Source organism: Carassius auratus, unplaced genomic scaffold, assembly GCF_003368295.1.
Source record: "Carassius auratus strain Wakin unplaced genomic scaffold, ASM336829v1 scaf_tig00216652, whole genome shotgun sequence".
Lineage (NCBI taxonomy): Eukaryota > Metazoa > Chordata > Actinopteri > Cypriniformes > Cyprinidae > Carassius > Carassius auratus.
In genome coordinates this window covers 37,501-64,779 of record NW_020528679.1, presented here as the reverse complement: position 1 = coordinate 64,779, position 27,279 = coordinate 37,501, and the positions used below count along the sequence as shown (strand labels likewise).

Sequence of the window (27,279 nt, the reverse complement as noted above, 5' to 3'; positions counted from 1 at the left end):
TCTATATATATATTCTGTATTTTATATACATGTAATATTCATCCTGTACGTATTCATTCATCTCAAATTTTCCCACCATTACAGATCTTAAATTTCTTATCATCTATATCAATAAATAAATAAGAACCATGGTTTGTTTCTCATTATGCCCTCTTCATGGTATTGTGCGATTCTCCCCGAAATGGTCCTGGAGAGTTTTGCATGTAGGGGGCATCACCTCTACCAAAAAGAGAGAGAATGAGAGGAAAACAGAGGGAGAGACAGAAAAAAAAATATGAGAGACAGAAAGGAAAGGATGAGGGAGAGCGCTAGGTAGCTGCTGGGTTACTACGCCTGTGCGTTGGTGCCATTCTTGTCGGGGGAATTGGCTGCGTTGATGGAGTTGGCAGTGCCGTCTGGCTGCATGCTGTCCTTGCGCGGAGGCATTCGCTCGTTTATATCCGGTCCAGTCCGCGTGCTTCCTCGAAGCTTTGGATCTTGTGTTGAGGGTTGAAGCCTTGGATGGCTGGAAGTATGGAAGCAGGACGTTAGTTAACGCAATGCTTTTGGAGTAAGACAGCATGTTCGGTTTTGTTTTGGGTGTTTATTGGTATGGCTTTAATTTCATTATATAGTAATAATGATATCTAAATCAAAAACAAAAGCACAGAAAAGTTGGAGCTTCATTTAAAAAAAAAAAAAATAATGCCCCCCTACCCCCAAATCAAGCAAGTCCCACATCCCAACATTAACTTATTAGACACAACATTTTCCAGTCACTAAAAGTAGCATGACTACAGAGGGCTGTTCATCCCCAAAAGAGCACCCAAAAAAGACTGATGAAATATCAGCTAAATATACCAGTCAGCCAATCACCAGCTGCGATAAGAAAAGAGAACTACAGTAAAGCTTGATTAGCTTCGATAACATTAACCAGAAATGCTTATGTACCCACGTCAAGCTTGACATTAAAGGCAAAAACAGGCCTAGATCAGAGTTTATTTGTGTGCTTTTTGGTCCAGGAAGTGAAACTGATAAAAACAAAGATTCAGTCTCATGCTGTGGTCTGCTCGCACCCCACTTTAAAACAGCTGTGACTGAGGACGTTCACGATTGCGAGACTTTCTGAAACAGTCCTATTTCAAAAGCCAAATCTACCGGTTTATCAAGCGTTATTAGGAATAGTTTCACCCAAAAAATGAAACTATTATCATTTACTCACCCTTGACTCATTTCAAACTTGTACAGCTGGTACATGACTTTCTCATGTGGAACACAAAAAGTAATTTTAAAAACTATTTTTTTTCCAAACAACGCAAGCGAGTAAAGTCCAAAATTTTTTTTTTTAAAGACATTTTTAAAAAATGGTTAAACGATAACTCAACCGATTAACACAAAACAAAAACATAATAAAAAACATGATTTTTGAAAACTGAATTTTGAGTGATTGCAAATAAACTCTTCAATAATTTTGATGCTCCACAGAAGAAAGTTATACATGATGAGGGTCAGTGAATTTCATATTTTGGTCAACTATCATTTTAAAATTGTATTTACTTTAACAAGTCACATTATGCAAATTGTTTTGCGAATGTTGTTGCAGGTTGAATTTGTTATCTGTTTAGTGGCGCAGAAATCTCACACTTTACTTTCAATGCAAACTGAACAAACAAACAAACAAACAAACATCTCAACATGCAAACGTGGCTAACTTTAAACGCAACAAGCACGTGAACTACATACAAATAAATACTAAATGACATCGGGCGACTACAAAGGGACGAAATGCACACGAAGGACAGACAGTTTATCCAAGGGGGAGGGTAACAGACAGACAACACTGAGAAGTTCTCACAGATGTCTTGCATACCTCGTGCTTCCTCTGCTTCTACGGTGGCTGTGTAAGCATGAGTAGTAGTGCCATGCCCAAAACGAACGGGGAAAGAAAGTGAGTCAAGTTATCAATGCAATCACAAGTCCATTCAAACCCCCTCCCCGTTTCCTATTCATTCATCTTCCCTCCCAACACCAGCCCGAATGCTTCACATGCCACACAGGAAGAAACCTGAGAAGTTAGTTTAGTTGCTACATCCAGAACATAAACAGATTTCAAGACTCGTTTTTTTCTTGGTCAGGTTTGTTTTTGAGAACCAGTGCTTTTGAATCTGAGATGCGGCGCCTTCTGAACTACTCTTGACATGGATCTAGTCTATTTTTAAAGCTTAAGGTATACAATAGCCAAACAAGGAAAGGCTTTCGCCGTAAAAAAAAAAAAAAAAAAAAACTTGTATGCGATGACAGTTTATTTGTGGCCTTCACAGGAAGATGAGAGGCAAGACAGTTTTGAGCGATGTGTTGTTACAGTAGAGTCCTTTTATTTACATCCCTCCCCCAGTGAACCACCAACACATTACAGTCATAAGACTGCCTTGTAGTTCACTGTGTCTTGACATATGACCTTAACAGCTGGGCTTTCCAAAAAATGTTAATGCCATAGATTGCCAAGTATGAAAATTCCCTTGGAACTGCATTTTCCATTAATACATTTTAAAGTCTCTTTGGTTCAAGGCAGTATTTTCATGTATTCCTCTGAAGCATAGCTAGATTTCCAGCATCATTCCTCCAGATCCTTCAGAAATTATTCTGATATGAGGACTTGCTGCTCAAAAAACTGGTTTTGTCAGAACGGTGGTCTAAGAGTTGCATAGGAGTATAATACTCAGACACGTTTAGCAAAAGTGCAGCTTGTGTCATTTTCTGATCCCACACGCCCATAAATTTCACACATTGCTATGCAGTTTCTAGGACATTCTGGTTGACTTTGCCCTGGCAAAAAAAATAAAAATAAAATAAAATTCATACTTTAAATAGAACTTGAAAATCTTAAAGGGTTAGTTCACCAAAAAAGAAAAAAAAATGACCTTCATTCATCTTCAGAACAAAAATGAAGATATTTTTTGATGAAATCCTAGAGCTTTCTGAACCTGCATAGACAGCAATGAAACTACCACATTCAAAGTCAAGAAATGGAGTAAGGACATCATTAAAATAGTCCTTGTTACATCAGTGGTTCTAATAGAATACTTTACACCTGTAGAATGACACAAAAAGTGTTCTCGTAGCTTCATAAAATTACAGTGGAACTACTGATGTCACATGGACTATTTTGACAATGTCCTTACTACTGGACCTTGAACATGTCAGTTGCGTTGCTGTCTATGCAGGATCAGAAAGAACCACAATTTTCATTTTTGTGTTAATTAAACATTAAAGCCAGTCCACTCTGAAAAATGATAGCACAATTTTGAGATCTTTCAACACAAATTGTATTCCAGTTAAGGTGCAAGTCACATTTACTGTTGCTTGGAGAAATTTGGAACCCAGTTAGTTAAATAGGAATCCACAAGATCAGACGTTTCATGTGAGAGCAAAATAATTCAAGCAGATTTCACCATGCTGACCAACAGAAAGCTTCATGGCGTAAAAGTGACTTCAGTGAAATACTTCAAACATCGCTACACTTTTGTCAACAGAACATGGGCCTTTTTTGCTGAAATTTCGATTGACTGCACCTTTAGGGTTAGTGGTTTGTTCAAATCCCCAACCCCTAGTATGCGCAGTAGGTTATTGTATACCAAATTTTTGAGCACCAACTTGAATCAAAAACAAACCTGACCATGTTAATGTGGTTGTTAGTAGGAGGGCAGCAGGCTGATGAGTTTTTACAGTGAAGGCAGGGAGAGGAAGCATGGCACACAGACAGGCGCTAGCTAAATTGGGTCATATTGCGTCATAGTCATAAGCTCACAGGAGCCCCTCTCACTGTGAAAGCATCACCCGGCAGCAGATCCTTGGCACTCACTACGATCTCAGCAGTGCTTGGAAGTTTTTCAGGTCCCTGTCGGGACAGGAAATCTGAAGCGTGTTGCCTGAAATCCCCTTCATGACCAAACCCTTGTAAAATCTCCCCCTTTTAAACGATATCACTTTCGATCAAGTCAATGATGGGTGTGCTGCACGGTGAGAGAGGCAGAGCTGCCAGGCAAGGGAGAGAGAGAGAGCGAGTGAGAGTGAGAGAGAGAGTGACTGAGACGGAGAGAGAGAACTTAGAAAGAAAGAGTGTAACAGTAGCAGGGGGTCGGTGGAGAGCAGGTATCAGCCTCCACACTACCGCAGCGACAGCTCAATGATGCCGGGAGCAAGACTTACCGCTCTGTAGGGTCTGTCTGCCTCCTGACAGCACACCCACAGGCAACGTCCCAGTGGGGGTCAAGCCCTTTAACTGCAACACACTCTCGTTCTCCTCTCTGAAAAAACACCCACACACGGTTAAGGGATACAAAATCAGCTACCATTTGGCTTCAAATAAAGTGTCCTGATGAATATTTTCAAGAACATCATGTTTTAAGTTGACTTTCTGCATTTATGTCAAACAAATAATGAAAAGAAATGTGTCCATGGAAAATCTTTTAATAGTGTTCCTGTAGCTCAATTGGTAGAGCATTGCGCTATCAAGCTCAAGGTTGGGGGTTCGATTCCCCGGGAACAAATGATATGTAAAAATTGATAGCCTGAATGCACTGTATATCGCTTTGGATAAAAGCGTCTGCTTAATGCATACATTTAATAAAACAAATATAAATAATAACTGCCTTTTTAAAAAACTAAGAGTTTTGGGGAGATGCACCATGGAAAATTATGACCTGAACTAATCGTATCTCGTAATAAAAAAAGTCAAATTATCTGATATTTTATTAAGACTTATTGACCTTGCATTTTTTAAATAAATAAATAAATCATATACATATATACATATATATATATATATATATATATGTGCCATATGTATTATATTTACACATTACAAAAATAATACATATAAGAAGATAGAGAGAGAAAGACAGACAGATCTACCTGGTATGTAATATTCATATTTTATAAACCTCTCTTTCTGATACCACTTGTATCAAATACTGTTGCTTTGCTTTTAAAGAACAGGGCCACATCTCAGATGTTCAGAACAGAGTGTGCGTGTGTGGGTGTGTGTGTGGGTGTGTAAAATCCTTGGCCATGAGGGATTTGTACGCTAAGTGTGTATATTCACCTAAGAACAGAAAACACTCTGGCCATCTTGCCAATGGCACGAATCTTATTTCGGATCACCTCCTTGCGGACTGCCGGGGTGCCACCTGCCACAAACATGCACAAATGGGGAGGGACAGAGATTTTATTTATGGCAATCATTTTGCTGTCTATATCTGTCAACTTGAAACCTTGCACATTCTGTGAACTACTTTAATCGACATCCCTATCTGCACACTAGTCCTATCTGATGGCAAGAGTCAAACGTACTGCAGATCAAATGAGCCATTACATCCTGAACTCCCATAAGAAATAAATAAACCCCATTTCAAAACTCAAAGGCTCACAGAGGAAGTATGTCAGGCCAAGTTAAAATTATGCACCATTCAAAAAAAAGAAGGACAAATCAAATGGGCATCAAGAACAGTAAATGGGACACTGTATTCCTTCATGACAGCTCCTCAGATGTGGGGTGGTGGGGGGTGGGTGTTCAGAACGGGTTCATCTGGTTTCATTACAGCAGAAGAGGCATCACTGTACTTCACAGCTCTCGTGTTAAGAGCAGGAATTAATGTTAAATTAATGAAGTGAACGAATGGAGACACAGGTTGTCTCAGCTTAGCCGCTAAGGGCAATGCATGTCTAGGTAGAAGGTTAGCAATATATTTGATTCACTGATAACTTCACAGCAAAAAGAGCATGCTTTGAAGGCATTGATGAAGTATAAAACAAGCACTGTTTATGTACATCCTTTCTCTGCAGTTTTATATCTTCATAATAGAGCAGGAAGCCCATTTAAAAAAATCACACAATTAATGCTGAGTTCGTATTTAAAGCAACATGCACACAAGAATATAGTGTCCTAAATAGAAATATATGGGTTATGCACGGAGGACTGTTACACACTAATCAGAGAACTATTATTTGATGAGAAAAGAGGCATTCTGGGATATTTAACAGAGCTGAAATCCATGATGCGAAGACAAGAGAAATCAAAGAAAGCAGACTTTTAAGTGATGAGGTTAACGGAGCACACTTCTTACATTTTAATTGAAGTAAATGTGTATTATTGAAGGTCCTGAATGGGAAATTAAAAACTGGTGACACTTTGGTATAGGGGTCAATTCCCACTATTAACTAGTAGTTTACTAGCATGTCAATAATTAACGCCCTGGCTGTTTATTAGCACATTATTTTGCATGACCACATTCTACATCCTTAATCCGACCCAAAACCTAAACTTAACTAAGAGACTTCATACCAACCCCAAAAGTTTGAACGGTAGTGTAAGTTTTTGCTTGTATCCTCAACCTCTATAAGACAACAGTGGCGCTCAACTGAATTTATTTGGGGTTTAAAAAAAAGCCACGATGAAACAAAAGCGCAAAACACAGACCCATCCACGAGAGGAAACTTTCCAAGCTCTTACCTTCGCATGTGTCGTCTCCCTCAGACATCAGCTCATCATCTGAGCAGATGCTTAACACGTTGACCAGCATCTCTGTTACTGAGAGCACATGAGAGAAGGCCAGCTTTAACATACGCTCTTTAAACACCATACTTCTACCATTAATTACATGCTTAGGCTTTAAATCACATGCAACATAGTTTTCAACATATGGTCATTATGTAAAGATGAGGGTTGTGCCAATAGACGATTATTTTGAGTATTAATAATAGTCAGAGATATTGCCTGTGGCTGATGCCTTTGATGATCGCAAGATGATTATTATTAATAGTCTAGTATACCATCCAATTAATATTAGGGCTTATTTTTTTTATTTTTTTTTGCATTTTCACAGTATTGTTTGTTATAACCAATCCCACTATTATGCTGAGTTTATGAATGCAATGGCCAATCAGAGGCGTTCAGATGAAGTATCGTGCACTCGCCGAATGAACAGTGCAGATGCTCGGGTGATGCAAGTATAAGAGATTTATTCATCATACAGTGTAGATTCACGGATTATAACGGGAGTGTTTTAATGTTTTTTAGTGTGATGATGTTCTTTGCTCGTTTTCTCTAGATGCTTTTTGAATAACTGAACGCTGGAGTTGCTTCACTTTCAGGCAGAGAAACCAAGTCAATAATTTAATAAATTTGCATGGTAATATCGTGTATCCGCGATCTCACAGGCTGACGATGGGGTGATATTAAAATTGGAGTACAGATATGCATTTGGTTACTTCATCCAGACAATTTGTCTGAACGTTTCCCAGAGAATCAATAAACCATCAGAATTGATGCACAGTAAAACTAATTTCTAAAACCACATCCTATAATTTTTGCAAATGCATTTCTGATGTCAAAATCAACGAAAAAAATAGATACAAAAAATTAAAAAAAAAAGGATGATGGCCTTCCCATGTGCTCTTTACCTTTCTCCCCGACGAAGGGCAGTGACCACGTGAACACATCCATGAAGTTGGGCAGCCAGTACGGGTGAGGAGAGCAATTGAACTGCCGGATGTTCATGACATTGTTCTCGTATTTCAACACAGCAGCTTGATGGGTTAAAGAAAAAAAAATTAATAAAGAGTCATAAATCCTGAGAGACTTTAAATTGTAAATAAATTAGCCATGTATATCTGGACTGCATGAATTTATTGCACAAGGGCACAAATTAAACAGCTCAGCACAATGGCACTGGCTCAAAACGGTCTTAAGAGCTCTTACCTTTATTGTTATACACATCTAAGTAGTTTGGTGCAGAGAAGATTGTGATTAAAGAGGGGAAGCCTGTCGTCTGACTTTTTCTGTACATTCGATACCTAAGGGGGTCAGTGACACTGTCAGTAAGAGCTGTTTGCATTCAGTTCAGAGCTTTATGAGTGTGGTGAGCAATAAACTCACCCTGCGTCTTGGGCTTCATGTGCTCTTATAACTGACAACAAGTTATTATTCATCAGAAAGTCACATACTGCAGGGTAACTGTTAAAGACAGAGAAAGAGGTGTAATTAGCGATTCCAGCAGTCCATCAGTCAGAACGGCATGACTAACACTGAGAGGTGCGACTGTGAACGGGGATTGTGTAGGCAGCTTTCAAACAAATGTGCATGTGGGCAGACTGTCAGCTGGAGTACCTGTAGAAATAGGAACATCCTCTCACACTGTTGTGACAAAAGTGCTCCGAGCTCTTTTCACTGCCGTATTCCTCGCCAGGGTCAGACCAAAGCAGGTCGCACATCGGCCCGAAAGCTGGAGGCTCTTTAAACCGGTCTAACTGCAGCACAACAGTGCAAAACAGACAATCAGAACTCAAAAACCCTGCATTTCTGTTCAGCAGCACCATCTTATCCATCACCACAACAAAACACATTCAATCTGTGTGCATTTGCTTAAAATGTACAAATCAGTGACACATTTTTAATAACGTCAAGTAATTATTAAAAGCACTGAGCAAACCATCATCTTATAAAAGCACGTATTAATAAGGAAATAACGAAATCTAAGGATTTTTTTAACAAATATACCAAAAAGGGTTTTAACTAAATTTGTGTTTATACTAGAGATGTAACAATATTATCAATTTCGTGGTATCGCGATAGCAAAACTGCCTCGATATTTTTGTGGTCACATGACGATATGAAACAATAGGTCTTCCAGGCAAAAAAAAAAAAAAAAGTGTAGTTTTTAAATTATATTGAAACTTATTCTTACACAAAAGGTCTTTAAAGTTGTGGTTTTACAAGTAACGCAAGTCATGTAATCGGATTACTTTTGTCAAATAACTAGTAAAGTAACGCATTACCTTGTAATTTACAATGGAATATCGTAGTTACTTTTTCAAAAAAAGTTACTTTTTCAAAAAAGTAACGCCAGTTACTTTGTTTTCCCATTTATTGACTGACAATTCTCCTGTCCCCATATTGGGAGAAATTGGAAGTACAGACGCGCTGTGTGTGCTGTGTGAACACGCTGTAGGTCTAGACTAAATGTGAATGAATTTATCCCACTCAAAAAAAAAAAAAAAAAACGGATTCATATTCTTCTAAATTTATTAAACTGTGAAATGCAAACTCAGAATAAGATGCAAACCTGCAAGAATTAAATGTTAAATAACTCAAATGTATCTAATCTCATTTTATTAACTAATGTCTTTGCTGCTGACCTTTGAGGATCCAGTTCAACCATACTAATGAGCAAAAATGACTTTAGATAAACTGACAATTGTGCTTCATTGTTTTTTATTGCTGAAGAGTGTTGAACCTTCTTCTCTTGTGTTCTACTGTACAGACGTGAATTTACTTTTCCTTCAACCTGAGGTTTATTCATTACACTTTTTGGTGTGAAAAGGTTTTTATATTCGCTATAAATAGAACTTATATTAAATAACAATGAAGCCCTGCTTATATTTAAAAAGTAACATGAAAGTAACGCATTACTTTCCATAAAAAGTAACCAAGTAACATAATTAGTTATTTTTTTAGGGAGTAATGCAATATTGTAATGCATTACTTTTAAAAGTAACTTTCCAAAACCCTGAAAATAATGCATACATTTAATTAATATATGAAAAAATAAAAAATAAAAAATAATAATAATAATAAAATAAATAAATAAATAAATATTATCATCAACAACTGAGGCGTTTCAATTTCAATCTAATAATAAGAAAATAAATAGGTAGGCTCAACATCTTTTTTCTAATATAGTAATAAGTAATAATTTTAAATAAAAAAATAAAAATTAAGAATTTATTTATTTTTATTATTTTTGTTAATACCATTTATGTAGATCATAATATTTATATAAATCATTACTATAATAAATGTGTTTATATATGTATTAAATAATAATAATTGGAATGGCTCAGGATGGTTGATAGTTGATCATTTCGAATGGTGAAGTAGAATAGTGAGTTTATAGAGATTTTACATCTCTCTTTTTTTAGCTTGAATATTCTTAGCTGCAGTGCTTTAAAAGTAGATCAGTTTAAAGATGCAACTTCTCAGAGAGGGTTTCAGCATGTTGACATCTTGCTCGTTTCGTGGTACAACTCCCTATGAAAAGTTGCATGTCTAAATTCATCCCCTTTAAAGAATCATCACAACAGTGAAACAAGCATCACCTTCATAACAAATTTTGCACCTTCCAATACTGTCCTACCATGAGTATGACACACACACACACACACACACAATACAACAGCCCCACATCTTTCTTACTTTCCGGATGTCATCAAGGCAGGTGATCTCAGGGGACAGGCCTCCGTGAACACACAGGAACTGCTGGTTGAGCAGAGCAGCCAGAGGAAGGCAGTCAAAGGCATCCATGCAGGCATCATACACACGCTCCGAGTACTTAATCTTGCCTGCGATGAGAGAACCACAATAAAAACACCCATGTATCTCCAAACAGGAGCAAGCGGAGTGAATGAGCTTTTTAAGCCAAGGCTGTCACACCGTCCGAATGACATATCACAGTAATGCTGGGTGGGTGAGGGCAGACTGAAGCTTGCCAACTTTCCAAGGCTGACGGAATAGATGGAGGAGGAGGAGGAGGATGTTGCATGCCTTGTTAGGTGATGTTGCAGCAGACCCGCGTGCTAATTGGGATGAACTGAGGAAAGCAGCGCGGCGGGAGGTTGATTAAAGGAGGCTGAGGCCAGACACACGTTACATGAGGAACATGGGCCGCATACCGCCGTTAAATCCTGACATTTTAGAATGGGCCAGCTGTGCTGCGTATTGTAAACAGCAGCACTGACAGATGAGAAACAGGCTTCCTCGTGATGAGCAAAGAACAACACGGCAATGAGCCAGCAAGTGGTGAAGTAGCACATCATTATCAAAGGCCCTTTGATTAGCTGGATGAAGAAACAGCCAGCCTCGAACTAGGCCACTGGGTGGTTCCTGATTGGCTAAATTAGGGAGTTTTCATTGGAGAGTTTTTGGTGGTTTTGTTGACATGAATTGAAGGTCAAGGTTTTGTTACCTATCAGGTCTGCAACTAACGATTCATTTGATAATCGATCAAACTGTATTTGATTGAGCAACAACTCTGTAAAGGCAGTTATGCCCTAAAATTCTACATATTGGGGCAAAAAATACCCCTGTATGAGTTTGTATCATATTTGTATCATATGGTAAGCGATACCACACCAACAGCGAGAGCAATTTCACACGAGTACTGTTTTTCTCATGAAGAACAAGTGCAAATGTGATTTAATACAACAGTTCAGTAAATTATTTAAAATTGTGTTATATTTTAAACTCAATATTGTGTGTTTTTATACAATTTTGCAAATTAAAATATTACCTAAAGCCACAGCAGAACTGTTGTGCATCTGAGCAACACAGCAGTGTCTATTTTCTGAATGAATCTGTTTTGAACGATTTTAAAAAAAATTCTAACTACAAAAATCAAAATCATGATTTTGAAGTTTTCCTCCAAGCATTGTGCAAATTGAAGACTACAAATAAGAGCCAATTTCTAATTACTTTTTTATTGTATTAGCTATGATAAAAACTGATATGGTTTAATATAAACTGTCCAAAGAAAAAAAAAAAAGGATTAAATAATAACAGTGATAATAACCCACACACTTTAATCATAGTAAAATGTAACATTGTAAAAACGAGGGCTGAGAAAACTACATAGTGACAGCTGGAAGCAAAGTTACATTAGCCAAAATATTTAATAAACACCTAAGTCGACGAGGGATTTATACAACTTGCTGAATGAAGGGTGTTGCAATTTTGCAAAGCCTCTGTGTGGGTCTGCTGATCATCAGCTGCTGGGGGAAAGCAGGCAACCGCTCGATGTGCGGGTTTCAGTTAGCTGTCAGCGTCTGTCATGACTGGCCCGATGTAAATCTAAGTGGGGAGTGAAGAGCCCTGACGAGCGCTGAGGGATGTGATTGAGCTCTGAGCCTGTGGCCCAGCATCCAATACTCCCCTGACACCATCTCTCTCTCGGGATGTCACGATGGTAATGGGGAAAAAATTGCCATGACAGACTTGAATGATAGGATGTGGCAAAATCTCATTTCATTCTCTTGATAACGTTTACACACACACCCGCTCCGAGTTTCTAAAGAGCTGAGCTTACATTCTTGTTTAAAGGTGAAGTACTCCGTGAGATGCCGACACTCGTGGTTGCCTCTGAGGAGGAAGAGGGTGGTCGGGTGGTTGATCTTCAGGGCCCACAGATAGAGCACACACTGCAGATGCAAACAGAAAAAGCATGTCACAAAAACACCACACACAATAGCAATGTTATCATATATCCCTATTCCGTTTCGCACAATGGCGCTCATACTTCAGTTTTTTGTGTGTGCATGCATATCAATTCCTAGAGCTCAAATAATGAAAATCCAGGTCACCGAAACTTTGAAACCGATTTTTCTCAGTGTGGTCAGAGTCGTTTTCGAAGCACTAGAATAGACATCCTGCAGGCTAGGTCTCTCTTGTACATTGGTGACATTTTAATCTGGAGTATATTGAATAGTAACATATGCAGTTCACACATAAGATAGTTGCAATCACCCAGTGCTAAGTGTCAGTATGGAGCATGTGTTAAAGAAACGAATATCCAAGTAGAAATGGAAAAATATGTTCAGTCAAGCCTAAACAAACACAAGGCTGCTGAACACAGTCATTAGCGTTCTGATTCGGCTCAAACTAATATGCTGGAAGGCCACGACACAGCAGGTTCATGGTTTAAGAGGATTATACCTCCATTACTCCTGATGTTTTATTAAAGAAATAGATCACCGAAAAATGAAAATCATCGTATAACACAATAGGATATATGGTATGCAATTTTTCTTCATGCAGAGAATACTTGAATGACTGACTTCATTTGCCACTGTGGCGGTTTAAGAGAGCACACTGTCGAATTGGGAATTAACTTATTCTTCCAGTTCAAATGGTCATATCAATAAACTTTTTTTCAAAGAAATTTAGAAATTTTTACACAAAAGTGAAAGTGAAGTGGATGCAATTGTTTTTGTATCTATAAATATATATTATATATCTATAAATATCTATATCTAATCTATCTATCTATCCATCTATCCATCTATCTATATATACATACACACACACATATATATATGGTGGAAGCAGGCAGCTGTTATAGCCGTAAATTAAAAAAAATAAATAAAAATATTTTATATATATATATATATATATATATATATATATATATATATATATATATATATATATATATATATATATATATATATATATATATAATATTGCTAAAAAAAAAATTTGAGTAATAAAAAAAATCCTTGACATACACATTGACGTCAAGAGAGCTTTATTTATTTATTTTTTTAAATGAATACTTCTATGCAATAATGCATGAATTTGCTCAAAAGTTAGAGGAAATATATTCATAATGTTACAACAGATTCCAAAGAAATGCTGTTCTTTCGAACTTTCTTTTAAAAGAATCATGGTTTCCACAAAAATATTGAGAAGCACAGCCGTTTTTAACACTGCTAATAAGAAACCAGAATATTAGAATGACTCTGAAGGATCATGTGACCCTTGAGACTGTAGTAACGATGCTGAAAATTCTGCTTTGCATCACAGGAATAAATTTCATTTTACAATATTTAAGGTATTTGCGGTTAACAATTTATTGGACAAATAAATGCAGCCTTGGTGAGGCCTTGACTTCTCTCAAAAACAAAAGAATTTTGTTTTTAATAACTGTATACAGTAAGTTTACCTGAAGCAGCAAGCTAGAGTCTACAAGTGGCAGATAAGAACTTAAGAAACTGAAGCTGATTTACAATCCAAACATGCTGAACCACAAACACATCTGAGCAGACAGAGAACACTTTACCGAGTTAAGCAAAACTAGGATTTTAATCATTACATATCTACTTCTGATATCATTTCTCAACCCCACGCTCTGAAATGGTGTAGCTAACCTGCCTGAAGTTATTAATGCTTGCTTCAAATCGTAACCTGTCAGTCACTCTGTGTGCTCCATTAGCTCATCTCCACGATCCAATTAAACAACCGCAAGGCTTTACAGTTCACACATGGTTAGATTACCCACAGAACACCGCTGCGTAACAGTGAACAGGATTTCTGTGTTAATCTGCAGAATACACAATTCTTTCTCCATCCTTTCAAGAAAGACAGTCTGCGATTAGGTTGCAGTCATCTTTAAAGAGGCCCAGCAGTTGTCAGTTTCATCAAGCCCTGCACTGAAAGAAACACTGAAAACGAAGCGTTCTCCACACAGCACTGGGTGTCAGGGTGGAGCAAAGTCTGGTGGTGTAACCTACGAAAGCGTTTGATGACTGCAGCGTCCCAGTCAGAGGGCATTAGCAGGTGGTGTGGCGGATGACTGAAGTTCAGTGCTTTTGGTCTGTGATGTCCAGGGAGGGTGGAGGAACTCAGAGTGGCCTTTGTTGTGAAACACACACTCTCTTTCTATGAGTCTCAGGTGGCTGGTGGGCCCCGGACCCTCAGCTGTGTTTGATGGTATTGAGCAGCGGTGTGTCCGCTCGCTTACGCCGCTTCTTTTAACCATGACATTTCTCCCGTCCCTGAACTTTGCAACCAAAGCGTGGTGCAGAGGTGGAAGCTTTTTTGAGGACTTGCACTTGCTGTCCCATTCAGAGTGACATCAGACATCAAGGCCAATGATATAAAAGACGCCTGCTGATAAACTGGACCAGAAGATTTCTTTATCAAGTTTGTTGTTGAGGAGCACGTTTTCTTGCCTGCAGAACGGCGGGATCAATAATCCTTTAATGCCATCTGCTTCATCATTGTGGCTGCTTTACAATGATGATACAGTGTTACAGGCAGAGGTAACATGCTGATTGCATCATCACAATGCATGCTGCTACAACAGAGGCTGTTTGATTCGCACTGCCACATGGCATTCACTGAGGGCCAAGCTATATTAAATGTGAACGTCTCAAGTGTCTACAATGAGCAAGATGTGTTCATTTTGCAAAGATGTGTTCAAGAGGCCTTGAAGATTTAAAAGACTTTGTATAGAGACAATAAACAGATTTAAACAAAACTAGCCTCATATATATATATATATATATATATATATATATATATATATATATATATATATATATATATATATATATATATAAAGTTGTTCTGGATTCAAAACAAATGTGGCTCTATTGACAGCTTTTGTAGCAAGATAGAGATGCACCATTCTTTTTTTTTTTACAGAAACAAATTAATTTTTGTCTTTATATTTTGGATAAATAAATATTTGGGTAGTTAAACTTGGTATCTATTTGAGGTCACTGTGTGATCAATTAAACCAGTCATATTACTGTTAAGTTTGCAACTAAAATATAAATTATTTATGCTGTCCGTTCAAGAAAATTAGCTTTTTTTTTTTTTTTTTTTGCTCCATGGACTTCTATTGTAAGTGTCCATGCTTTTTCTGTGAACTGAGGAGCAATCGGAGATCATTTTCTATGATAATCGACAGCATGCCACTGATACTGCTGATCTTAATGTATAATGCATATTGGGAGCTTAAAATATTGAACTTGAAATGCCTAAATAAGCATAATTAAAGGAATGCTACAAGACAGAAACACAGATGTTTACCACTTAACCCTATTTTACAGAATACACTCACCTCAATACTGAAATAGCCTCGATCCACATAGTCTCCCAAAAATAGATAGCGTGTATTGTGCGGGGAACCCCCCACCTCAAAGAGCTTCATCAGGTCAAAAAACTGCCCATGGACATCTCCGCACACTGAAGACAGTGACAAAACACGTTAAGACATACACTTGAATTGTTGAAACAACTAAAACAGTGACATCACTGAGAGGATGTGGCCAAAACAAAAACATTGGAGAACATTGCAGAAAGAAATGAAGAAATATCAGACATCGAGTACACGCAAGGAGGTCAAGGACGTGTCTTAATGAGCTCAAGATGGGAGAAGAAATCTTAAAGGGATAGTTCACCCAAAAATGAAAATTAATTAATTCAAAGTCTTTAATTACTCACCCTCATGTTCCAAACCTGTAAGAACTCTGTTCATCTTTGGAACACAAATTAAGATATTTTGCGCACAAGTATTCTCGTAGCTTCTTAAAATTACGGTTGAACAAATGATGTCATATGGACTATTTTAACAATGTCCTTACTACCTTTCTGTGCCTTGAACATGCTCCATCCATGTCTACGCAGGGTCAGAAAACTCAGATTTTATCAAAAATATCTGAATCTGTCTTCCGAAGATGAACAAAGGTCTTACGGGTCTGGAATGGCATGAGCGTAAGTAATTAATGAAAGAATTTTCTTTTTTAGGTGAACTACCCCTTTAAGATTTGAGCAACTGAAGGTGCACAAATATTACAACCACTAAAAGGAAGTGCACTAATACTAGGTCCACTCAAAATGGCTGAGTGAAACGCATCAATAGTGATCGCCACAAACAGGATGTGGCCAAACCAGCCTTATTCCTGCTTAAACCTCCACAAGGTAAAATGTTTTAGGCAGAAACACCATCGCAATTATTCATGCCACAATTTCTTCGGTTTTCTCTTGCAAGCCAATTATCATGCACTTAGTGCATGTTACGAAAGACATGAGAGAGTGCGGGGTGGGGGTCGAGGGAGGGGGAAGATATGGATAGACGTGCCCATTTATATCCACACACCTGTTTGTGTGTTTGCTCGAGTGTATGGCGAGTGCTGGGGGTTTCCTGTGGCCTCTGCTGGGGAATTAAAGTGTGGGGGTGTGTGAGAGAGAGAGAGAGTCTAGGATGCAACTGTTTCTCTGACCTTTACCGAACAACCACATTAAGGGTTGCTGTGGAAGACTAGCTCTGTATCAAAATAATCATGCTCTTCTTGCTGGTTTGAGGATTAAGTCAGGGTCAAAACTAAACCTAAAGATTAAGGATGATATCAGAGATGCCCGATCAAGTAACCGCAGAACCTTGAGGGTACTTTGATTAGTCTTAGATAACCCTCTATTTGAGGGAAACCATATCGCTGTAAACTAACTCTAGTTTATGAGAAAGCTTGTGGGCGAGTAACATCGCCAGAGGGCATCATGTTTTTCTGTGATTGTACGACATTAGGTGTAACGAAGATCCTGCGAGAACCACATCCTGAGTGTAGACACTGGTTGAGAATCATGACAGGTTTGTAGCGTTTGCCACACAGTGAGTCATCAAGTGTGCAACACCCTACCTGTGATGGGGGCCTCCACTTCCAGCATGCATTTCTCGTGGCGGAGGATGTTGGCGCCATCGTTGATTATGCGTAAGGCCGCGTCTTCCTCCAGACGGCCCTCTTTCACCAGGTGGCTCTTCAAAAGCTCCACCTTGGGCTTGCCGTCCTCGTACAGCTCTTTCAAGGTGAGCCGCGTCGTGGGAGGGTACGGCACTGCTGCAGGAAAGAGAAAGAAAGACACTTTTACAGTCTTGTTAGTCACAGGGAAACCCTGCTGGCAAACATTTCATACTTCAGAGAGGTTATATTGTACATACAACAAGACATTATACACGTTTTAGCCATTTTGACTGTACAAAATGGATTACAGCTTTGTGCCAGAGCAATTCAGATCCCATTGATTTGGAACTACCAGATAGAGCATCGCAACAAATGTCTAAATTTAAAGCAGCATGTTCACAGTCGCGACCGTGCAGTCGATAACAGTGTGGTGAAGTCTCGGAGTCTATCACAGCATCTGTTGACCGAGGTGTCTCCAAGTTAAGGAAGCGCAACTTCTCTACAATTTCAAAGCCAGATGGCATGTGACAAAAGCGCTGAACCAAAAGCAGAGAAATTTGTTACGGTGTTACTCCAAATAAAAATATCTCAGCCCAAGAGTTTCTTAACATGCCACTCTCAGGCTCCCATAACAAGCAACTCGAAGCTTGTCTGTCAAACTAGATTTGGACATTTCAGAACCTAAAACCAGCCTGATCATTCAAGATATTAATACTAGCAGTTAATGAAAAAAACATGCAGTTTTGAACATTTTTGGTGCTTGCCTGTGCAAAATTCACTGCAATGATGCTAAAGTGTTATACAGTTGCTAAGGTGTTCTAAACAGTTGCGAAACATTTGCTAAAGACAGCCCACTCCCAAGTCTCTTTTTAGCCCATTTTTTTTGTAGGTCAACATGACAAGTATCTTCTGCCTTGTTTATTTTAGTGTGCTGATCTTTAACCCCTTACTAGTAACCCCCCTTTTTTGGCATGGAGACCGAAATTACATACCCAAAATAAAAAGGTTTCTGCTCATGATTCTTTCTGACTAGATAAATAATCAACCTTTGTTCACAAAGCTGACACTTTAAAGTTTACTGTTCAGGAATCAGAATCACTCAGACTGTTATGATAATAGAGATATATAAGCTCAAACATAAAAACAAAAATAAAAATATTAAAAACATATGTTTTAAATGTATTTAAAAAAATGTTGATGTAGGAAATGAGTTTGAAAACACAGTGTAGCTAAGGCCACAAGTCTTCCAAGACTTCATAAAAAATTTCATAATCGAATCTGTAAAACTGTGAATTTTATGAAATATTTTCTAAGGCCATGTCATGTGTGTTTTTAGAGAAGGCTAATCAGATTGATTTATGGCCCTTGTCATCTCTGTAAGATCTCACATGTAAACTCTTCTGTGTATTTTGTGTATGTTTCACTGTTGAAAACTGCCTGAATCATGATTGTATTGTTCTCACCAAACGGTTCTTTCACACCTCCGCCAAGTATGACACATTATCCGCATTATTCTTTTATCATTATTCTTTTGTTTTTATTCCACCTTTATTAGCCTTGATTGTGGTTTTCAGGCTTTACAAAGCAACAAAGCAGCGATCTCACTTCAGTCTCTCTTTGCATTTAGCCCTTATTTATCAAAAGTCTTACTATAAAAATACAACAAAACATTTTCTTACGACCTTACGTGAATTATTGAGACAAAAATGCATTATGAAGAAGAAAAGCACCTGCTATTAGTAGCATTGGTGCTAACGTTAGCATCAAGCTACATCTGACAATTTATGAAATTATTAGTACACTTTTACTCAAAACTCACTTTAAACCCCGATCGAGTGTTTATAATAACTTCCTTTAGCGATCAGGGGTGGAATTTGGTCGTTTACTGTTGTAAAAATATGTTATTTGTAGCCTTTTTCATCGCTGCACAAGTTAGCATTTCCGATGTACATTTTCGATTTTTTTTATAAAAACGCCCCAGATCTCAAGAAATTCTCATACCAAGCTTTACTATCATAATCGCGGGTTCATTATTCGCATATTTCGTGTGTACAGAGGTGTTTCAGTGTTGTTTTGGCCAGATAACTACCAGGAAGTGTGCAGGAAGCATGTGACACGATGGGGCGGCGTCCAGATATGAAACTCTTAAGATTGACGTTTGAAAGACCCAATCAGAGTCTGAGTCACACACCGCACGAGCTGTGACTACTGCACGCACACAGAGATCGCTGGGAGAGGCTGTTTATCATCTGATCGAGTAAATCCGTGGAAAATGAATAGAAATGACGATTCTGTCTGGAGAAATATGAAGTAAACATCAGTAAATATATCCATATATCTCCGCAGATATGCATCTTTGGTCTATAAATCCTTATTGACGCTGTTCAGTGAGTCTATGTGAACACAAATAAACCGCTCTTGACGTGACTGAATATGAGTGAGTTGTGAATTTCTATTCAAAATGTGGCATAATACGGATTTATTATTTTGCACTCCTGACATAAATCACTAAATATCTGTCACTGCAACAATGTTTTATCAAAATATTGGTCAAATATCGAAGCTTGAGTCTTTAAAACTTTCCATTGATGCACAGTTTGTCCAGATGAAGTAAGACAGTGATGTTTAATGTGCTGTGAAAGTGAAACAATAATAAACTGGGGCCGTCAGCGATGTTTGCACGCAAAGGGGTTAATATTAAGCATGACAGATTCTGAACACCCCAAACCTTAAAAACGATGCAACCCAAGTACACTGTGCCATTACGGTTTTCATTATCAGATAATTTCATTAACTTATGACATGTGAATGTGTGAGTGAACTGACGAAATGACATCAGCCGGTTTACCTTAACGTCTTTGCCAGAACACAGGCAAAGTAAACTGATGTGTGAAACCTCATGGTTGCAAGACGACACATTATTACTCAATTCACTTTTTTGTAACTGAAAACACACAGTTCGCAGTTACGAGGTTGCCTGAAATGCGATGCCAAGCTGACAGCCAGTAGCTAAAAAGTGAAACTTATGCATGCTAATAACGGTTACTGTTATTGGTCAGGATTTGGGACTCTCCCACAAAGCTATGTGGGTTATCAGAACACACATAGCCACAGCTGGTCCGTCCCTTCCCCCAACCACCACGCACAGGTCTTGTTAAGAAGACATGAAGCCCTCACTGTCATGGAGAAGACAGCTTAAATAAACCCTCAACAACCTGGGGGCTGGGATTTTACATTCAGACACTGTGTGCATGGGTGAGCGCTGAGGCGGGCAGCATGCAAACAAATGCCTGCTACAACCGCTCTGCAACCCCCTGAGCCTCGAGCTATTTTCAGTTGCAGGAATTCCACAACATTTAAACTAGTCTAAGAGGAGTTGGGAAGTTAGGTCCTGAAGTCGGGGTGGGGTAGAAGGCCAGCTGTTGGCGTCGCAATCCTCTCCGCCAGGGTCACAGGCCAGTTTGGCAAAGCTCGCTCTCCAGAAGAATGTGGGTATGGCCGACAGCCATGGCTTTCAGCACTGGGACCAAAGGCATGATAGACCACAATAAAGCTTCGAGCTCAGATGACGTGGAACCTTTAAGGGACTCCAGTGGTGGAATTAGGAGCAAAGAATCGGTTTGGGTTTACAAAATGATGATTTTGGATTCTGTTCAGGCAGAAACCATCAGAGGGTGTTGTTCTTGTTGCATGCCAGTATAAGGAAGAGAAAACGACGAATCTTTCATGCCTGACAGAAAAAAGGAAGAACACCTGCTCATTTGCCTGTTTTAACTAAAGCTGTAACAGGGCTGTTATCTGGCTGGAGGGTGGAGTTCGCCCTTCTACGTTGACGGCAGCGAAAATGTGTAATAGCTCAGTGTGGTGCATTTGCATGTGAAAATGAAGCCCAAAGGGCAGGAGGGAGATTTTACTATCAAAGTAGGGTTGGGCCGATAGACGATGCCATCGTCCATTGGCGATGGATGATAGACATAATGTTGAGCCGGCCTCGTGACCAACCATCCCCCGCCCCACCCCTGAAATCTGCCCAATACAGTGTTCGGAAAGAAAATGATGTGTAGGCCTACTACAGAAACCGTAAAGGGTATAAATACAAGATGGGAGGAAAATACATTTTCAATACTTTTCTCTCGCAGTAAGGCCTGTATCATTGGGTAATTATAGTGTTTATAAATTGCGGGCATCAGGGAGCCACTAATATGCCTAGCACTGAAACTGCTTTTGGAATGCATGATCGCATTTTAGTTTCACTTTCACTTTTGAGATTTGCGATCAAACATACTCCGTTTATACTATGGAACGGTAGTACTTACCATAAAAATTTACAAGATTCGATTTTTGTCAAAGGATCTGCAAATCATTCGCCATCGTCCTCAGCCATCTCTCCTTACTCGATGTAGTATGTGAAATTTTATGTACTGTAATGTAGCAATCATTATTTGTTTTCTGTGCCCTTCTGAATATGGATTCCCTCTTCGGGCAAACCCCCTAACTCCCCTCCCCCCGATGTCATCGTCCATCACGATGTTTCACTACAGTCATTGTCCGACGCCAATTTTGTAGACATTACCCAACCCTATATCAAAGTACCAAACATATGTATTTACCCAGCAGTGAGGCGACTGTCCTACACTTGTGTCCCTCGATGATGTCAAAACCCAACTCAATAAAGGCCCAGTTAAAAGGAGGTCAGCTTTCGAGAATAAAAAAGACACCCACTGCTTTTGCACTTGTTCACCTCATAGCGGTCCAACCATTAAAGATTTAAATGGCTTCATATATAGATTTGTTGGTTTTCGTAATCTTACATGGATTACCTGCATATGATTCTAAACCTTTCCAAACGCAAAAAAAAAATGTCTCCAAGTTTACTTGATCATTCAATGGGGTCTGATGTGGTTGGTTTGGACCCCACTGACTCGTACTGTATGGACAAAACCGTTGCACTAAATTACAGAATTTTGGTGTGGACTATCCCTTTAAGAGACTTCTGGACCAGACCGCATGTATATTAATAAGGAAGCTAGAAAAGGCGTAACTTCCTGTGTTCAGTCTGATCTGTGGTTTTATCAAACTAACTGTTTTTTTATGTTTTTTGTTTTTTTGGGGGGCTGATATTAGAGAACGCACTAGGTAAGAAAACACATGGATTTTGAGGTTCTCAGCAAGGATGATGAGAGCTATCTTGGGCGGTATGAGTGATCCTAGAGAAAAAAAGTCTTGGTGAAAGGGTAAGAGACGGGGCCTGAGGTCCGTTAATCATGCATGAGGACAGAATAATTACACAAGCAGGGTGACGCTAACCCTGACAGCTCTAGTTTCTATCTGTAAATAAGCCAAAAGTTCAAAACATCAAATTCACCATCAACCTGACAGGTGTCCAAAACTTATAGCATCAGCTGCATAACGCACTCATTTCCAGATTAATTACATTGGATGGTGATATGATTTCAGGGTTGGCATGGTCTTGATGTTACCCCCTCCAAAAAAAATGTTTAATAAAAAATGCCACAGACAGCAACCCAGCTTGAACTGCTCTTTCATGCTAACCTTTCAAGCCTTCAACTGACTGCTGACCCATGTTCAAATGCACAACACAACAACCACCCTACTGTCCGCCGTTCTCAGCAGGGGAAAGTGAGAAAAGAGTTGCGTAGAAATGTCTAGCAAAGCTTTTAAAGGCACTTAACCTCGTCTTTCCTCCGCCTCCGTCGCACTGTTCCAAGCACAGCTGGGCTGATGAGTGTGCAGTCGAAAAGTGCCGCTGCGATCCTTGATTCCCCACGCTCCGTGCTTTAACTGTGGGAGGACTCATCAAGACACGGCCTTGGCGAGAACCTCGACTCCCACTCAGCACTTCAATCATGCTGGAGTTCATTCTCGCAGAGCTTATAGTCCTTTTAAACAAGCTCTAGTCATTTTACCTTCCAAACACAATGGACGAAACGACAGGCCGGCATGCTCTCAACAAGCTTTTTTCATTTTTTAACACTCGAGCCGACTGAATTCATCTCTCATCAGCCAGAAAATATGCTAACACAGAATTATCGCAGACGTGGTAGAAGATCGCTGGTGCACGACACTGATTGGTCACTGGGTAGTAGCGCTTTCAAGGTGCTAACAATCTACAATTAACACTTGAATCATACAATATTCCCTCTCCGCTGTCCTGATTTTTTGTATAATTGCCCCATATGCGATGAAGTTGGCATCACCGATTCTGTTACTTCCTTGTTTAACACTGTGAAGCTGCTATGAACAATCTCTACTGTGTGAAGCGCTATGGAAATAAACTGCATGCATATATACCATACATCGGACTATAATTCTCCAGTTCAAACCTCTCTCAATGCAGATGTCGGACCATCGTAGCTTACAAAACAAATCCCACAAAAACCTTTTTTCAGACAGCCTGCGATTACGCATACGTGTGGCGTAAAATCCAGGTGTTGGAGTGCTTAAACTGAAAGGAGGCATTCAGTGAAACCTGGAACCAATTTGGAGCTGAAATGCTCCTGTTCCTGCAGAAAAGAAGAAGATGGATTCTAGACAGAAAGAGAGTCAGCTCTTTTTAATGAGGAGGGTTTTTTTTTTGTCTGTAGCGATTTAGATAACTGAATGGTCTGACTTGGGAATGGAGATGCAAGTCATTACGGATGCAGAACTAGCCCAGTGCTATCAGCTCATTACAGAGACTGTCTAATTGAGCCCGATCAGCCAAAACACAGCGGGCTGACAGCAGCACATAAGGGACTGAGAGGAAAGAGCACACTATACATGTCAGCGGACACACTAGTTTTAATCAAAAACAAGCCATAGTTTCCCGGGTGCCTTTATACCCATGAAGCCACAGACCTAATGATCCAATAAGTTGTAGTACTCTGTCTCACCTCTCACAAGCCCTTGATAAGGAGTTGATGCTTAAATGCAACAAATTCATCACCTACCCAGGGGTCAATCCCTTTTTCTAGTCCTAAAGTAGGATTAGAAGTGTGATGTTAATTGGGATCACATGGATAACTTCAATTAGTTTAGTTCTACCTCAGACAAAAGAGTAAAGCTGAAGTGACAGTTCTCACTGATGTTGCCTAAACCCTAAAGGAGGAGGAAGAAAGAGGATGAAAGCAATTGTACTACAGTGAATTAATTGTTGTGCAATGGTGAATGCAACCTATGGGATTTCTGAAATACACATGCATAAAGCTAGCCAAATTTCGAAATCTGATTCAAGTTCATATTTTAAATTAAATGCACACAAAAACATACATTTTCTATTTTAAATTTTTTAAATATAAAATAAAACTACAAAATTGTAGTTTTAAGATAATATAAGTATAGTCCTATAGTAATATATGCATCTATAGTTACACAGAAAAACACCTGCAATGCAAAATCAAATGTTTATTTTTTTATACTTGACAGCTTTGGCAGTTTCAGTTTCATGAATCCCAGTGGTTTTGCATATCCAGACCACTCTGAGTATCATGCATTCCCACTAATATCCCTATAATGGTCTGATTCACTAATAACAGCTTTGCTACGACCTGATGTTTGCACACTAGACCTTAAAACTTCATTGATATCGTTTAATTCATGCCAATTCATCCCGTGCAGCCTGAGCCAACCTGTCAAAATAACCGTCAACATGTCTCATTAGACTTTTTAAGTTATCCAAAACTCAGTCAACACAACAGATGTCCTGACTTGCTTAGATTTATATTACACATAAACTGAATGTCACCCATCAGCTACCAGCGCGGGTTAGCTAACACACAACCAGGCGAAATGAATAAAAACGTACAGTTTCACATAGAAAACGTACCTTTGACGAGCCGATCGGTGGTGGATTGTTTATTCTGCTCCTTCCCCGACATCCTTCAGTGTATCTCGGTGGAACAATTGTAATTCCTCCTTGTAGCTGAACCCAGCTAGTCGTGTTAGCCTGTTAGCTCAGCTAAGCTACTGACGTCTCAGTTCGCGAGGAAGAAAAGTCCTGACCGCTCCGCTGTAAGAGCGGGGAAACGGAGTCAGAGCGCTCGTCCGGGTCGGTTTGGTGATATGAACGCTCAAACGGTGGGGGAAAGGGGAAGGGGGAGCCCACTGAAACGGCAGAGTTTTATTTTCTGCCGTGTCTGTCCTTCGGGTTTGCTCACACAGGCGACCCAGCTGCTGTCAATTTCTCTGAGGGAGTAGCGATGTCCGACTCGTGAAAGAATCGTTCGCTTGTGTCGGATCTTTTTTTAGGGAATCGTTTGAACCTGATCGTAATTCCTGTCTGAACGGTTCGTTGACGAAAACGACTGCATCGGTTCTCGAGTCAACCGACTCACTGAACCAAGAACCGTCTGTTTTGGACGTGTCCTGTTCACAATGAGCCAAGAACTGATGAGTGCGTTTATTTAAATAATCTTCTAATAACATTTTAACTATTCCTAATCAAAATAACTGCAAATGCGTAAGGCAATTCAATCAATCTGGACACATTAAAACATTTTTATTAAAACTCATAACAAAAATTAGTATTTATTGCGAAATATGTTTACAAATGACTAAACATGTTATATGCCACGCAGTTGACGCAATACGTATTGACGTAAAAGAATCACTAAATCGGTCGTTGAACTGGTTCTTTAAAACGAACTGTTCAAAAGAACCGAATCCAAAAAATGACTCAGAGTGTATCTCTATGAAGGAGGGGTGGCGGAGTGAGCGGCAAGCGACAATAAAAAAGGCTCTTCACAAGATGTTGCCTGTTTTTGTCAAGCGACCTCAGTGGCTTATGTATGGTAAATGTGTATTCTAGTGCGTGTATATTGTAACGCTCTCATTTTGTGTCTCGCTGGTTTGTCTTTCTACTTTCTTGTTTGATCCTCTGAGTCGCCCTGACTCTTTTTTTGCGGATTAAACTCTAATCCACAGTGCAAACGGATTTCCTATAACATGGCGGCATCTGTTCCACACATATATTTGTGGGTAGTGTAGTTTTAAGCACATATCTAACCCGTTTATATGCATCGCTATTCAATTATCCGCTAGTATAATCCGTTTATCTTGATGAAGTGTATATTGTTTTATATCCAGACAGTATAGAGACACACAGGGTGGAGCAGGTAATAATTATGAATAGGAGAGAATTAATAAACAGTAATCCAGCATTGTCACCCAGTGGTCAAATAGGGAAGCGTCCTATTGTAAAAGATGTATAGTAAAACTGATTTTAAAAAGTTATTATTATTATTTTTTTTATTGTTTAGACACCGCACACAACATTTATAAGTGAATGAGGACATAGTTAACATTTAACCCCTTACTTACTAACCCTTAATCACCTGAGTATGGGGAAATATTCTCATTTAGGCTTTATGTCGACACACAGGGTGGAGCAGGTAATAATTATGAATAGGAGAGAATTAATAAACAGTAATCCAGCATTGTCACCCAGTGGTCAAATAGGGAAGCGTCCTATTGTAAAAGATGTATAGTAAAACTGATTTTAAAAAGTTATTATTATTATTTTTTTTATTGTTTAGACACCGCACACAACATTTATAAGTGAATGAGGACATAGTTAACATTTAACCCCTTACTTACTAACCCTTAATCACCTGAGTATGGGGAAATATTCTCATTTAGGCTTTATGTCGAAACTTTTATTTTCTTTAGGCTATAAATCTGAATCAAAACGGTGAATCATTTTGTTTATTTAACAACAAACACGGTAGCCATAACGAGGGTATGAATATGACAAAGTATGTTTAAAATATCAATTTATAATAAAGAAAGTCCTAGTTTGAAGGTAGAATACGTTTAAAGGGGTAAAGATAGCAGTATATGAAGTTCTGATGACTGTCTACAGATAAGTTGCATATCTCCAATGTAGCTAATATGATATAGGCTATTCTTTGGAAAGTTTTTGAAGCTAATTTTCATCAGCAGAGGGAGACATTCTACTGCACAGAGAGGGCGCTATGATTATTATATATATTTTTTTTTTGCATGAAC

At 38.9% G+C, this 27,279-nt stretch overlaps 1 pseudogene; it reads right to left on the bottom strand.

Annotated features, from left to right (window-relative positions):
* Window positions 1-71: 71 nt before the first annotated feature.
* LOC113098780 (serine/threonine-protein phosphatase 2B catalytic subunit gamma isoform-like) lies at window positions 72-25,506 on the bottom strand (annotated as a pseudogene).
* Window positions 25,507-27,279: the final 1,773 nt, after the last annotated feature.